This window comes from Macaca fascicularis, chromosome 7, assembly GCF_037993035.2.
Source record: "Macaca fascicularis isolate 582-1 chromosome 7, T2T-MFA8v1.1".
Lineage (NCBI taxonomy): Eukaryota > Metazoa > Chordata > Mammalia > Primates > Cercopithecidae > Macaca > Macaca fascicularis.
This window is the reverse complement of record NC_088381.1, coordinates 104,169,820-104,184,860: the sequence shown is the minus strand read 5'-3', so window position 1 is coordinate 104,184,860 and position 15,041 is coordinate 104,169,820. Positions and strand designations below refer to the sequence as shown.

Here is a 15,041-nt window from a genome sequence, read left to right as displayed (position 1 = left end):
GGATACAAAATTAATGTGCAAAAATCACAAGCATTCTTATACACCAGTAACAGACAAACAGAGAGCCAAATCATGAATGAACTTCCATTCACAATTGCTTCAAAGAGAATAAAATACCTAGGAATCCAACTTACAAGGGATGTAAAGGACCTCTTCAAGGAGAACTACAAACCACTGCTCAGTGAAATAAAAGAGGACACAAACAAATGGAAGAACATACCATGCTCATGGATAGGAAGAATCAATATAGTGAAAATGGCCATACTGCCCAAGGTAATTTATAGATTCAATGCCATCCCCATCAAGCTACCAATGAGTTTCTTCACAGAATTGGAAAAAACTGCTTTAAAGTTCATATGGAACCAAAAAAGAGCCCGCATCTCCAAGACAATCCTAAGTCAAAAGGACAAAGCTGGAGGCATCACGCTACCTGACTTCAAACTATACTACAAGGCTACAGTAACCAAAACAGCATGGTACTGGTACCAAAACAGAGATATAGACCAATGGAACAGAACAGAGTCCTCAGAAATAATACCACACATCTACAGCCATCTGATCTTTCACAAACCTGACAAAAACAAGAAATGGGGAAAGGATTCCCTATTTAATAAATGGTGCTGGGAAAATTGGCTAGCCATAAGTAGAAAGCTGAAACTGGATCCTTTCCTTACTCCTTATATGAAAATTAATTAAAGATGGATTAGAGACTTAAATGTTAGACCTAATACCATAAAAATCCTAGAGGAAAACCTAGGTAGTACCATTCAGGACATAGGCATGGGCAAAGACTTCATGTCTAAAACACCAAAAGCAACGGCAACAAAAGCCAAAATTGACAAATGGGATCTCATTAAACTAAAGAGCTTCTGCACAGCAAAAGAAACTACCATCAGAGTGAACAGGCAACCTACAGAATGGGAGAAAATTTTTGCAATCTACTCCTCTGACAAAGGGCTAATTTCCAGAACCTACAAAGAACTCAAACAAATTTACAAGAAAAAAACAAACAACCCCATCAAAAAGGGGGCAAAGGATATGAACAGACATTTCTCAAAAGAAGACATTCATACAGCCAACAGACACATGAAAAAATGCTCATCATCACTGGCCATCAGAGAAATGCAAATCAAAACCACAATGAGATACCATCTCACACCAGTTAGAATGGTGATCATTAAGAAGTCAGGAAACAACAGGTGCTGGAGAGGATGTGGAGAAATAGGAACACTTTTACACTGTTGGTGGGATTGTAAACTAGTTCAACCATTATGGAAAACAGTATGGCGATTCCTCAAGGATCTAGAACTAGATGTACCATATGACCCAGCCATCCCATTACTGGGTATATACCCAAAGGATTATAAATTATGCTGCTACAAAGACACATGCACACATATGTTTATTGCAGCACTATTCACAATAGCAAAGACTTGGAATCAACCCAAATGTCCATTAGTGACAGATTGGATTAAGAAAATGTGGCACATATACACCATGGAATACTATGCAGCCATAAAAAAGGATGAGTTTGTGTCCTTTGTAGGGACATGGATGCAGCTGGAAACCATCATTCTTAGCAAACTATCACAAGAACAGAAAACCAAACACCGCATGTTCTCACTCATAGGTGGGAACTGAACAATGAGATCACTTGGACTCAGGAAGGGGAACATCACACACCGGGGCCTATCATGGGGAGGGGGGCGGGGGGAGGGATTGCATTGGGAGTTATACGTGATGTAAATGACGAGTTGATGGGTGCAGCACACCAACATGGCACAAGTATACATATGTAACAAACCTGCACGTTATGCACATGTACCCTACAACTTAAAGTATAATAATAATAAATTAATTAAAATAAATAAATACTGAAAAAAAAAAAGAAAAGACTAAGGAGCCTTGTGTTCATGAGAAGAAGCTTTAATTGCTAAACATGTAAATAAACCTATTTACTGCCATGTTATGGATGTTTCTGCATATGTAAATATTTTAACAACTTGTAGATTCATTTTATATAGGTACAATTAAGTGGATCTAGTACTTCTGAAACTTACTATATAAAGAATTTAATATGATATATTAAGTATGATACTTTCTCTTTAATTTTTTGACACATAAAAATTATACGTATTTCTGAAGCACATGTGATATTTTGATATATGCATGCAATCTGTAATGATCAAATCAGGGTATTAGGATATCCATCACCTCAAATATTTTCTTATATAAAGACTCCTTATTATAAAGTTTGAGTCTTCAGTACTAGAAAAGGCAGCAGAGGTTTAGAGCTTGGGCTCTAGGGCCACACATCTCAGGTTTTAAACCCTAGCTTCATCATTCTTGAGCTGTGGGACAGTGGATAAGCTAATCACAATCTCTGCGACTTGGTATCATCCTTCATAAAAAGAAGGCAATAATTACTCCTGTTTTACAGGATTGTTGTGGGCATTAAAGGAATTGACAAGTTAAACTTAGGGCAATACCCTGAGATGCATTTGCTAGCATGGTTAAACTGTAAGCCTCTTGAAGTTAAGGGGAGTTATTTTATTTACTTCTGCCCCTTACACATGGAAAAACATCAATAAATGATTATACAACTAATGATGGAATTCATTCATTTGAGAACTAAAATAAACATGAGAATTACACAGTCATTAAAACAAAAATGATAATATTTTGTGGACTCTCACATGTGAGCTCTGTCAGGATTTCTCTTTGGTTCCCAGTTAAGAGCTCTAGGAAGAGAAAGTTCTATTTTTTCACTATAAAAGCTAGAGATTTTTCTCAGGCTAGATAAATAAGAAAGAGAATGTTTTAAAGCTACGACTTTGTATGAAAGTAATAGAACCTCAATTATAATTAGTTTATGTAACAGATAAAAAGGAGACGTGCTTGGCTTATGCAGCTACAACACAAGGAGAGGCACTGAAGCTGGCCTTTGGGATAACTAGAATCAGGTTATCTCAAACTAGAATTTGTGTCCATCTACAAATAGCAGAGCCCAGCTGTTTCTTGCATGCTTTCTCTCTTGGTCTTGCTCCTCACCCTTTGCCTCTTGCTCTATTTCTCTCCTGCATGTTAGCTTTGTTGTTTCCCACTGCAGGAAGTTTCCGTGTACGATGGGCGACATGGTTGCCAGCAGCCCTAAGCTCACATCCCCAGATCCTCTCAAAAAGAGAGGAGAGAAATCTTACCCAACATATCCCATCATAAAACATGTCAGGGAAGGCTTTTTTTGGCCCTGCTTTGGTATTTTGCCCATCTCTGAATCAACCATCATGTCTAAGAAGGAGGATTACATAAGATATGAACTTTTCTCCCTGCTCTGGGTTTTGTTATTGTTATTTGCTTCTTCATTTGGACTGGCTAGATTATTTTAGTGAATTCCTTCCCTTCTATGCCCCAGTGTTCAAACTCTGACGTTGCTCTTCAGGGAGGAAACCTCAGGGTATGCCCACAGTCACTCTTTCCATGACCACACTCAGATGTTAAACTCCACTAATGTCTAGAGGTGGGGAAGAAGTGGTTCCCCCCAAGACAAGTGGCAGATAGCCCAGACAGGCTGTTGCAGAAATGCCAAGTGTCAAGCAATCTTCTCAATTTCTGCCTACTATATGAAATAACTTAGATTTGGGAAGTTAGAGCCTATGTTAAATTATGACATTACTAAGGCAGGACACAGAGGCCTAATTGAAAATATTCCAAAGTAGAAATGTCTCAGCTCTCTGTGTGGGTTAGATGCAGGATTTATATGATCCGTTAACCTCTCCAAGTTTTTAAGATTAATGATTATGGTTATAGTACCCTACTCAGAAAGAAGGTAAAGCCCAGCAATATTTCCAACATCACTTACTATCCCTGATTTTGTATTAAAGCAAAAATGTTTCATATTTTATTATTAATGCAAAACAGAAATGAATGTCTTTAGTCTCTCTAATTCCAGAGTCTTCTTGGATTAGCCTGGGAAAGAATGAAGATTTTAGATTAATTTTTGTGTGAAGCATAGGAAGAACTGATGTACCAAAGGAATCCTAAGTCACAGCTAAGGCCAATTGAAACTGGATGGCTTAAACTGGAAACAGTTAAAGCCTGATGGCCTTTTCACTCTTTAAATGAACTCACCATTTAATATGGCGTAGTATTAGTTTTAAAATATACATCTAATACTTAAATGTACATCAGGACTCTTTACATGTATAACATTTAAATATATACCAGAACTGTTTCCACATAAGTATCTAAATAATGGCCCGGTAACCGTGGATATTTACACTGTGCTGCCTGGCACTGCATTGTTTTTTTTTGTTTGTTTGTTTGTTTGTTTGTTTGGAGATGGAGTTTTGCTCTGTTGCCCAGGCTCGAATGCAGTGGCGCGATCTCAGCTCACTGCAACCTCTGCCTCCGGGTTCAAGCAATTCCCTTGCCTCATCCTCAAGAGTAGCTGGGATTACAGGCGTCCACCACCATGCCAGGCTAATTTTTTGTATTTTTAGTAGAGACAGGGTTTTACCCTGTTGTCCTGGCTGGTCTCAAGTGATCCACCTGCCTTGGCCTCCCAAAGTGCTGGGATTACAGGCATGAGCCACTGCGCCCAGCCCAGGCACTGCATATTTTAAGTGCAGTGTATAGATCCTATTTATACCAAAAACCTTATGTTTTTTATCAGATAAAAACTGATTGATTTCCTAGTTAGACTGAAAGATCTTGTTTTACTCACAATTTAGTATTTTATGTGAAACTCTTGACTTTTAATTCAAAGTCTATTAACAAAATATGAGACCTAGATGAAAAGAATTAAAAATTTCATGCTAAAGGTATTTTCCTTCTTTATGAAAATTGTCTTAGAATCTGTAGCTTCAATTAAAATTGGAGAGGTCATTTGATCCAGCATTTCCACTAGCAGTGACAAGCAAATAATAATCATAGACTTGGGAAAAAAAAATCTAGCTACATGCATATTCATCACAGTATCATTTATAGTAGCAAAAAATTGAAAGGTAAATGTGCACTAATAGGAAGTTCTAAAATATGATAGAAATAAAGTATGGCATATCCATGCACTAGAATATTGTGAAAGCACTGAAATTGATGTTGAGGAAGACTATGTACTAAAAAGATATTATAAATATGTCATGAGGTTTGTTTTAAAAGATTATAAAATAGTAAAATTCCATTGCTTAAATGGGATTTTATATGTATATAAATGGAGAAAAAGTAACCATGATACACACAAAAATACGAATAAAGTGATTTGAGCTTAGGTAGTAGAAATATGGATTTTCTTTTTTGTATTTTAAATGTTTCCTAAATTTTCTATAAAAAACAAATCATACATTCATGTAAGAAAAATAAGAAATAAAAATTATTCACAGTTGAGACTTTTGGTGTTAAAAATACTTGAACATTACTAAGAGTGGGTACTATGCGGAAATAATTTGTCATTAGCAGATTACCTATGCTCCTTTGGAGTGATTTCTCTGTGACTTTTTACACTATTTCACAATTCTGTCCTAGGCTTTATCAAAGTCCATGGACATCTGATCGAAACAAAAATTAACAGAAATCTGCAAAAGAGCTATTAGGGACATTACTCTTGTGAATAGATAGTCAGCACTCTGGGGACAGACACTGTGTTATCTTTCTCATCTTAAATTTCACTGCTGGGCTTCATGCTGCTTTGTGCCTACCAGTGCTCAATCATTGGATCAACGTTGAATGACTGTTAAACTCCTTGATGTCAGAGTTAATTGCTGACAACACCCTACAGGGTTTGCTATGAGATATATATAAATTGCAATCTGCCAAAATGGGAACCCAAAGCTGCTTCTGGGGATCAAAATTAAGGGCAACCCATCTTTGCTTTGCTAGCTGTGAATTAGCTTTAAAAGGAAAAACAAGCAAACAAAAAACCCAGAGTTGATTCCAGAACGGAATATGTGTAAAGAGTTCACATCTGTTGTATTTTAGTTGGTATTCCACAATACGATTTTAAATAGATCCTTCATTTTGATCTCATCTGCTATGAACTAATGTGACTAAACAGGTTGGATAAACTGTCACTTTCCTAGAAGAATGAAGCAGTGTAGAACAAATGTCTTGATTTTAAAGTAACATTCTTTTTGCCTAACCCATTGTCCAGTTGTATTTCAAGTGAAGACATATTTTCTAAATTAAATTTATTTTTTAATACTATAAAGAGTCCTTACCTCCAGGCATGCTTTTGTACTTGCTATCACTTCAATAATTTGAATAACCTACACAAGTTCAAGGAAAGCACTGTGAACATAACAAGTCGTTATCCAAGTCCAGGGTATTTTGTTCACCTAGTTTACTGCTGTACCATCTGCCCTTTACTTCTGGAGGACTTTCAATAAAGCAGGAGCCAAAGTAAATGCAGATACCCCACTGCTATCTATTTAACTTTCATTAAGTGAGTTGGTGCAGTGCTCAGGCGCCTTCTCAAAACCAGCCCATCATCTAAGAGTATTTACATAAGACTCTTTGCATTATATTCCAACCTCTGCAACACTAGTATTAACTACTGACATCTGCCAACTCTGACTGGTAAGTGCTTTACAGTATCAATTCATCCCAAGCAAAAAGCATTTCTGAGTGCTGCAGTGCTCTTGTTAATGCCAATAAGAAGTATCAAGGCTCATATGACACCTAGAAGAAATTAGTACCCACATTGAAAGAAAAGTCTTTGTTATTTTCCAGAGTATTATGTGGACTTTATTGAGATGACTGCATCTGACACCTGCTGTAATATAAAATGCAGCTATAATTAGCCAACTGATGCTCACTGCAGTTTAGGTCGAATCCCTTCTGTGGGAATTATGCTTTAAAATATTCAGAACTCCAAGTGGCTCTCATTACATTTAATTTTAACTTAGAATTAGGTGGTCTAGAAAAAAAAATTTAGGATTGTAATAGCCCCCCGCTGAATGCCACACAGCAACGTGAAAACCCATAGGGTTTTTTCCCCTCTAAAAAAAAAAAAAAAAAAAAAAAAATGAGAGCAGCAGACTACACTACAGCCTTCAATTGAAGTCTGGCTTTGCTTAATTGTACTTTTTGCACTCATCAGTCTCTCCTCTTCAGAGCAAGCTACAAAAATTGCCTGAATAGCCAAAGAAAAGTTTCCCACAGTCACTGGCCACAGAAAAACACTATTGTCCTTCCTCACAGTTTGATGGACAACATTTCTATAAATGGGTAGCCAGGCTGTCAATGGTACCCTCGCTGAAAAGGCAAAAGAAGAGAACAGATTCTGCCAATATCTGACAAAGCATGTTAACACATAATCAGGCATTCACTAGTCAGGCAGCTGCCCCTGGGACCTTCATCACACAGGTGCCTTTAAGCCATTTCCTATTCACAGATAAAGGAAACAAACAGGAGATACCTGGGAAAGGAGCAGTCCATTATGATTTGCCAAATGTCCATCTTTTGGGCTGTGTGTAAAACTAGAAAGATGAAAAAAAAAAACAAAAACCTGTAGTTTCAACTGAGAAATGATAAAACAGCCAAACACTTACAAAATCTTTATATTAAGCTGTGGAGTTTTTTCCTTTCCTTTTCTCTGGTTTTTTTTTTGGGGGGGGGGAGTTGATTTCTGTTTGTTTGTATGGCATAACAGCACTCAAGTATTAACAACAAAGGCCATCTTTTCCTTGGTGGCTTATCAAACGCATTTGCCCAGCCTTAGTGTGAAACACTAAGGCTGAAATAAATACTTACCTGGTCCAACTGAGTCACAAAAGGGTTTACTTTGTCACTTGAAGCCATTTTTCCTATACACTTACACATTCACTCTCTCTTCACTTCAAGATCTGGGATCAGTAATGCCAGAGGGGTAATGGGGTGAATGATTCTCCAGGAAAGCAGAAACTCTGGACCATTTCTTGAGGAACCACCAAAGTAAATACTTCAGAAAAATAATTAGCATTTTTTATTTTTTCATAAGTGCTCAGACTCAGAACATTATTTCCACACTGTGGATTTCTATCCAATCAGAGGAAATATCAGACCTTAATACTTCATTACGCTAATGGCCCTATTACCATATATGACATTAAAATGTGCATACTGGTATATGGCTGTTCTTAGAACATTTTCAAATTAAAATTTCATGATTACTACCTTTAAGTTGTTAAGTAAGAATTTCTATTTTATTTCTTCATTTTCATTTTAGTGATTATCACACTGTCAATTCTTCTATATTTAAAGTGTGGTACACATATGAGGAAGGAACCAGGAAGGCAATTTTGTGAAGTGGTGAAGTTCTTAGGAATCTCAGATTGACTAAAATATAGTTGTTAGGATACAATTTAAAAATCGACACACTCAAAACTACAACTTTTAACCTAAAAGGCAAGTACTATAAAACTACTGGGGATAAAGAAATCAAGATAGTAGTTAATCCAAACCAGTGGCAAAAGTTGAAACGACTGCTTTTTCAACTAACTTTGTAAATAAGCAATTATTATCTTGTATAGCTTCCTCATCTGCAAAATAGGAGTGTAATGCTTAACATTCCTATTTGTTGAATACAATGCTCAACAAATGGAACAAAACCAATAAAGACTCACGAATACCTCAGAAATATAACAATGTATTCTCTGACTTAAGCTTTCTTATTTCTTTTTACATATTTGTTTAATAAAATATAAATAAAATTATGAAGTCAACTTTAGTTAATAAATAGCAAATTAGGATTTATTAAGTTTATAATCCTTATAAATATAAAGACATTAAGAAACCTTTCCTTAAATTTAATTCAATTAAATAATATTTAGAAACTGCCTATATATAATCATCATCATTACTGCCAGTATGCCTATTCTGTGCTAAGTATTTTATGAATGTTTTATTATTTAATCCTTACAACAACCATCTGAGTCAGGTACAATTATTTTCCCTATTTTACAGGTAGGAAACTGAGTTTTGGGATATAAAATGAATTAACCTTCTCTACTTTTCTACTAAGTTGCAGAGCTTGGATTTGGATTCAGGTCTGTATCCTTCTAAAGACCATACTTGTCCTATGAAACCATGGTTTATGTTTTAATAAACAGAACAAAATAAATTTGTATTTATGATTTGAAAATGCAACATGCTCTTTTATTAGGTAGCATGTGTACATTTTCTATTTTATGATGTATGTGTGTATTTTTATCATTATGACATAAGTTAAACCAACCTCTTATCTCCAGGAAAAATAATCAAAACTTTTTTGGATAGTTGAATTAGGGTTTTGTTTTTCTTAACTATTTAAAGTGAAAGAGTTTCTCTCCATGACCAAATTTACACCTGAAAATTTTCACTCAAAGACTAAACACCATCTCCCCAACCAGACTGAAGTTCTTTAAGGTTGAAAAGGAACCCTGTTTTCAACTTTCTCAAGATTCGTGACAAAACACAGCCTCTTAGGAGTCTCATCTTTACATGTACCCCATAAAACTCCTACAACTTAAAACACTTTTTTATTCTGGCTTTGGTTGAATCCAGAGTTTGTCAGTGTTGCCTACCAAAACAAATCTTTTCTAAACATCTGAACTTTTTAGCCTCATGTTTCAATTCATAGAAAACTTGATCTGAATTGATATGCCACTTCGATTCTAATCTCATCCTTGCCCAACTGAGCAAATCTCATCTCTGTTTCTTCCTTGCTCATTCCCATTTCTGGACTCTTAAGTCACTGTGTTTCTGACTAGAAATACCCTCTTTTCTTCTTTCTATCAATCTAAATCTAGTCTTTCGTGTCTACTTAATGGTGTACTTTCTCAACAAAATGTTCTTAACTGATTCCACTTAACACTAATCTTTCATGTAATTTCATCTGTCCTTATTTTTTCTTTTTCTGAGATGGAGTTTCACTCTTGTTACCCAGACTAGAGTACAGTGGCGTGATCTTGGCTCACTGCAACCTCCGCCTCACAGGTTCAGGTAATTCTCCTGCCTCAGCCTCCTGAGTAGCTGGGCTTACAGGCACCCACCACTATGCCCAGCTAATTTTTTTTTTTTTGGCTTTTTAGGAGATGGAGTTTCAACATGTTGGCCAGGCTGGTCTCAAACTCCTGACCTCAGATGATCCACCCGCCTTGGCCTCCCAAAGTGCTGGGATTACAGACGTGAGTTGTCCTTATTTTTCCATTATGTGGCCTATCACCATTCACTTGAATGATATGATGGCTAGCCTCACCCTCCTAATTGATTCATGGAGCCTAGACCTATATTTTCTACCAAATTATATCCTCCTTGTGTGTCTGGAATTGGTTCCTTCTGGTGGATTGTTGGTCTTGCTGACGTCAAGAATGAAGCTACGGACCTTCTTCCCGGTGAGTGTTACAGCTCTTGAAGATGGTGAGTCTGGAGTTTCTTCCTTCCAGTGGGTTCGCGGTCTCGCTGACTTCAGGAATAAAGCCACAGACCACGGCGGTGTGTGTTACAGCTCATAAAGGTAGTGCAGACCCAAAGAGTGAGCGGGAGCAAGACTTATTGTGAAGAGCGAAAGAACAAAGCTTCCACAGCATGGAAGGGGACCCCAGCCAATTACTGCTGCTGGCTTGGGTGGTCAGCTTTTAGTTCCTTATTTGGTCCTGCCCACGTCCTGTTGATTGGTCCAGTTTACAGAGTGTAGATTGCTCCATTTTACAGAGTGCTGATTGGTGCGTTTTTACAGAGTGCTGATTGGTGCATTTACAATCCTTTAGCTAGACACAGAACACTGATTGGTGCGTTTACAATCCTCTAGCTAGACAGAAAAGTTCTCCAAGTCCCCACTTTACCCAGGAAGTCCAGCTGGCTTCAACTCTCACTTGGGGGCAAAAGAAAGACCATATAAATAAATGAATGAATAGTAAAACAGTTGATCCTAATGCTTCATATACTATTCTCTCATAAATCCCTGAAGAGAGTTATCATCCATTGTTATACTCCTGGAGTTCTACAACGAGAAAAGGAAGAAATTCCACACTGAAATCTGGCTTGAACTAAGAATGGGTTAGAAGAGTTGCCATCTCTAATCTTTCCTGTGGAAATTTCCCGTGGAAATCATTAGTGCACTAAACATTCTGGCTTTTTTCCTTCTAGGCACATGAGGGGATTACTCTTCTTGACCCCATTTGAAATTAACATGGCCATGTGATTTGCTTTAATCAATTAGTGTGATCAGAAGTGACAAATAGTCATTCTAGGGAGAAGATTTAATAGTCTGTGTGCTATTTGCCATTTTACTTTTTCTTTGCTGCAGTATTTGTGGAAGAATGAAGATGGAGCCCCCTCCTCAGCCAGGGTCCTTAAATGAGGAAAATGTAGAGCAGAGTTCCTGGTCAACTTACAGCCACCATGTAAAAGGAGTAAGAAACAGACTTGCCCTGTTTTAAGCCACCAACATTCATTACTGCAGCACAGCCTCTCCAATGCTGACTAATAACTTCTTAATGTCCAGGTGGGACACAGTATGCCAAAATGGGAGAAGACTGAAAAACAAAATGATTGGCTAAATTAAAGCATCTTCAAATATGATCCAGAAGTATATTAGATTAGGCATTTCATTTCTGAAACTGGTAGGTAAAGAATTAAGCTCTATAGATCCTTCAAACATCTTCTGAGTTGTTCACAATTACATTTCTTTCTCCCCTTTGGTATGCATCGCCCCTTCACACTTGGCACATTAATTTGAAATTTTAAAATTTTATAAACTCCACAGACTCCACTAAAATCTTAAACCACCAGAAAATTTAGTGGTAGATTTCTGTAACTTTTGTAAGTAATATTTCTGATTGAATATTAAAATATCATTTGTGTCCTCATAGATGCAGCTGTAAAATTATATGCCTATTTTTGACTTTATTTTGCTGTTGGTATGTCCATTTAGTCAAGATAAGAAATCGCTGGTCTGGCTCTGCTGATCTATTTAAGAGTTGTTTTTACCTATTTATAGCATAAATAAATAAATGTTTTCATGTGTTTCAAAAAAGGAACACATATCTAAAGTTTCAAATATGAAATATGAGAACCTACTGAGTATACTGATTTTTTTACTTTTATTCTCTTTTATATATCAATATGCTGACAGATATATTCCTCTATGACTACATCCTTCACCACACATAAGTACTGTATAGTTACGAATAATGAAATGATTAAAAAGCATAATGAAAGAATGGCACAACTTTTTTTTTTTTTAATTTCTCACTCGAGGACTCATTGCAATATTTCCTACTCCATATTAAACTTGAGAGCTTCTAAGAAGTATTCTTAGAATTCTGATCTTTTGGAAAGAATAATGATTCAATTAGGGTTTTTTTAATCACGATGATTACTTTATGATAATGATCTTACACGGCTAAGACGTTGCACTTACATTGCACTTAGATGCAGCATTTCATTTTAGCAAATTCCAAGAACCATTCACAACTTTATTATTGTACCTGATTTTTACAAGTTCTTTATCCAAGAACCTCTTCATTCTTAGTCAAAATGGGGAAGCTATTTGAGAGGTACAGTGATACCAGCACCAACTGAAAAACATAACAAAATGAGGAACATCAGAACCATTTGAAAGCAAACCAGAAATCCTCATTTGTAGTCTTAAGTAATATGTCTTGGAAGTGGTTCAGAAATCAGTCTTTCAGAGGTCCTTTGAAATTGTCTTGAAGTTTTATTGGATAAATTGAGTCTTTTGTAACACATATTATATTAGACATTAGTTTCCTCCCACAATAGAAGGAAAGAACTAAGATGATATCACTATCACCATTTCTAACAATGTCTGGCTAGCTAAGACTGAAACCAGACAAATTTCTGAAAACTTCATTTGAGTGATAAGACATGAATAGAAATGGCATTTAAAATTGTTTGTTGGAGTTATTATACAAAAATATGTATATTGTAAAACTTTAATCATTTTTTTCTTTTGCCATTCTCATTGAAGGTATTCAGTTTATCAATGCTCATTCAACCAATATTTATTGAACCCTGATTATGTTAGGGAAATGAAATCTATGACATTGCATGGAAATAGAAAACAGATGCTATGGTTTGAATGTCCCCTCCAAAACTCATTAAATTTTAATTGCCATTGTGACAGTATTAAGCCATGGGACCTTTAAGTAGTGATGATGCGTTATCTCAGGAGTGGGTTAGTTTTCACAAGAGTGTGTTAGTTATCTCAGGAGTGGGTTAGTTATCACAGGAGTGGGTTAGTTATCTCAGGAGTGGGTTAGTTATCACAGGAGTGGGTGGAGTGGGTTAGTTATCATAGGAGTGGGTTAGTTATCACAGGAGTGGATTCCTTATATTAATAAAACAGATGAGTTTGGCCCCCTTCCTGCTTGCTTTTGCTCTCACACTCTGTGCCCTTCTACATTCCACTATGAGATGACACGGCAACCCCTCACCAGATGCTGAGAAGATGCCAGTGCCAGCCTCCAGAACCATAAGCCAGATAAAATTTTCTTTATAAAGTACCCAGTCTGTAGTATTCTGTTATAGCAACACAAAACAACTAGGACAGCAGGTAATGATATATGTCATAAGAACAGCACAGACAATGCTAGCTCTCTCAAGGAAGCTTCCAGTTATGAGGGGGCCAGAGAAAGCCTGGTGGAAAGGGTGAGTCTCAAGCTGAGTCTTAGAAAAAATAGGTGAGATTTTACCTATTTTAAATATGAGTAATAAAACAGAAGTAAAAATGCAGGGAGACAACATGGATGGCAAGGAAATGAGTATACTGTAGAAACTGCAAACGACTTATGCAAAATAGAACTATGAAAATAGGATGTTTCCAGTCAACAAGGCATGGTAGAGGTTTAGTTGTTGAAGCTGGTGGTATATAGTGTGTGAGCATATGAGTATATGTGTTCAGGTATAGTGAAGATGTCCTCCTTTGGGAGAGACAAATCAAGTTCACAGAGGAAGCATGAAGGGATGGTATGAGTTTAGTCTTGGAAATAAAAAACACTTCTTCCTTTGACAGCAACAATCCTACTTTACCATGAAAGAGCATCTGAGGAGGTCACAACACCTATTGCGTGCTTCCTTACTTTCCTTCTCCTCTAGCTAAAGCATCTCAGCCACTAGATCTATTTTTTCATTCATAGGTACCTTCATTTTAATATTTATTGGACACCTACTATGTACCAGGAACTGTTCTGGATATGATGGGTATGAAGACAGTCAGCTACATCACTATTGGCATACCATTGCCTAGGATATGGTTGATACTCAATAAACATTTGCTGCTTTAAGGTAGAGATAACAGAAATGAGAAAGAACACACCAGTTACCTGTGAATTTCTCAGTAAAGTAGGATGGTTATTATCTGGTGAGAATGGAAAGGGTAAGTAGTGAATTAGACGTGTGAGCAATGAGAGACTTGAAGCATCGGCTAAGGGAAGTGTGCTGGGGAATAAACAGGAGATCAATATCAAGATAACCTAGCAGCAATGAGAACCCAGTTGGAATAGGAGAGATTGATTTTTGTAGTAGGCCAAGGTACATATGGTGGTATGACTTTCTCCAAGAATACTGTTTTAACAAAATTCTCTATTGTACGGGAAAAAGATCAGGGGAAACACATAGGTAGGGTGGTGGTGGAAGGTGAGAACTGGCCTGGAGAGAAGATAGGGATTTAATAAAAGGAAAGTGGAGTTTTACATTTTGCTAAAGGCAAGCCCTCTCTCCCCCAAATAACTTGATGCTACATGATATTTCCCTCATATTATTAACCCGTAAAAAAATGGATTACTGTCTTCTAAACTGTTCTATTCTAAATTGCATTTCAACATGACTTCTGAAATAGCAGAGTAACATTACTAAACCTACTGCAGAATTCTTTATTTTTATCAGGATGTCCACAGAAGTGTCTTTTCGTGACAAACTCCTACCCTGAACTTTTGTAAAAGTATATAAATGTTAAATGCAAGATATTATAAAAATTAGTATTAAAGTAATAAATAATATTTACTTCTTCCATTATGAGATTTTGGAAATTCCATACAACAAACCCTATAAATTCCCTTTTTGAA

At 36.5% G+C, this 15,041-nt stretch overlaps 1 non-coding gene across 1 annotated transcript in view; it reads right to left on the bottom strand.

Annotated features, from left to right (window-relative positions):
• LOC102116684 (uncharacterized) overlaps positions 1-15,041 on the bottom strand; it is a 151,768-nt gene that overhangs the window by 123,781 nt on the left and 12,946 nt on the right. Inside the window, exons 2-3 of the transcript XR_006699505.3 lie at positions 12,444-12,533; positions 7,412-7,472 (exon numbers count right to left, since the gene is read on the bottom strand). This is a non-coding gene — a transcript (uncharacterized protein). The remainder of the gene's footprint in view (positions 1-7,411; positions 7,473-12,443; positions 12,534-15,041) is intronic.